At 39.4% G+C, this 1939-nt stretch overlaps 1 pseudogene; it reads left to right on the top strand.

The window, feature by feature from the left end:
• The first annotated feature begins 415 nt into the window (after window positions 1-415).
• Window positions 416-1345, top strand: LOC122797689 (annotated as a pseudogene).
• Window positions 1346-1939: the final 594 nt, after the last annotated feature.

Here is a 1939-nt window from a genome sequence, read left to right as displayed (position 1 = left end):
CTGGGAAGTTAGTGGTAGGGTTGGGCTAGGAGATGTGTGTGAGTGTATTAGAAAGGCTGCATGCATCAGTGGGTGTCAGCCGGGAGATAGCTGTAGAGTAATTGGAGGGGGATAAGTTAGGAAGGTATGTGTGTGAGTGTATGTGTTTGGGTGTCATTTCGTCAAAGGCAGCAAGCTGACTGGAGAGGAATGGGGTCTGGGGTTGTCGCTTTAGGGGATGGTTTTAAATTATTATAATAACATGATTTGTTAATTATTTTTATGTTGTATATTGTATTTAAACTGCATTTGAGCTCAGTCTACATGTATCATGTATCCTACTTATTTATTTTAACAGTTGTGAATTTTGACATTTTTGGTTTTGTGCAGAGGTGTTCATTTGTTGAGTCAAAGAGAAATCACTAACCTTCCCAAGATGATTGAAATGCTTGGAACAACAACAGATGCTGTTGAATTCCTTGACCAGCTGCATGTTTTATCAGAACAAAAGACAAAGTATATGCCAAACTTCTACGGCCTGAGGTTAACAGAGTCTGTTCATGATATCTGTCGCTGCATGACTGCAAGACTGAGGGATTTTGAAGTTAAGGATCTAGTAAGCGTAACTGAGTTCTTCAGTTTTGGTACAGACATATTTTCTGTAGCTGTGAATTTGCTTGATCGCTTTTTAGCTAAAATGAAGGTGCAGCCCAAGCATCTTGCTTGTGTTGGACTGTTGTGCTTTTATCTAGTTATAAAAGTAACTGAAGAGGAGAAGTATGTACCACTAGCCATAGACTTGATCCAAATAAGCCAGTGTAGATTCATTGTGTCTGACATGATGAAAAGGGAAAAGACTGTGCTTGAGAAGCTGTGTTGGATGGTCAAAGCTGTCACTGCCATCAACTTCCTGAGACTATTACATGCTTGTGCTTGAAAATTCATTATCTTGTGAGAAAGTAAAGATGCTTAATTTTGAAACACTTGAGGCTCAACTTAAAGATAGCCATTTCCAGTTTGTTTTCTCTAAAGCAAAGCCTGCAGTTTTATCTTTCTCTATATTGGCACTGGAGATCCAGGAACAGAAGCTGCATGAGCTGATTGAAGTACTGGTGTGTTGGCAGAGGCATTCTGATATCAGCAATGACGATCTTCATTGCTGGAAAGAGCTGATATCAGCAATGACGATCTTCATTGCTGGAAAGAGCTGATATCAAAATGCCTTGCAGAGAACTCCTCACCAAAGTGTTGCAAACTAAATGCCCAGAAGCTTAAATGGATTGTCTCAGAGAGAACAGCTAAGCAGTTAAAACACAGCTATTATAAAACAGCTTGCCTTCCCACCATTCCAGAGACTACTGTGTAAGTCTGTATCTACCAGCAGATGGCCTTTAATTGTTTTTTCATGTGCAAATTTAAAGTAAGACAACAGTTGAAAAGCCAGAAGGATGTAAACAGTTGTTAAATTCCCCACAGTTTTGGCTTCACAAGAGAAGCAAGACCATTGTGGATGTTGCTGTTCTCACTGTGGACCTACAGAGTCATAGATTAGTGGGGAATCATCATCAGCAGGATACATTTCGGACACCCAGATGATAAAGCGCATTCAGGAAGCCCTTCTAAAGCTATGCGATTCATGATTCCTGGAAATCTTGTATTTGTATTACTAGACAAACACAGCAATCTGATTATGCCTCAGTGTCCTTGTTAATGAATTTGTATGCCAAAAGAAATACGTATGTTCAAGTTGCTAGAAGGGATGGAGTTTACTCTCTATATATAAAACGGGGGAGACAGAACCACCACACCGGCATAATGAAGTGGGTTTTGATGTGTAGACAGGAAGAGAATGGAAAGAAACAAGTGAAACTGCATACTAAGTGTAGGTGAATGTAAAGCAGTCCATTTAGTTAGAAATTATAATGCTAAGTAATGAATATTGTAGTTTGAATGTTAACCT

The sequence above is a fragment of the Protopterus annectens genome, chromosome 3.part1 (genome assembly GCF_019279795.1).
Source record: "Protopterus annectens isolate FY-2018-M chromosome 3.part1, PAN1.0, whole genome shotgun sequence".
In the NCBI taxonomy this organism is placed as follows: Eukaryota; Metazoa; Chordata; order Ceratodontiformes; family Protopteridae; genus Protopterus; species Protopterus annectens.
The sequence above is the reverse complement of the archived record's forward strand: the minus strand, read 5'-3'. Positions and strand labels throughout refer to the sequence as shown.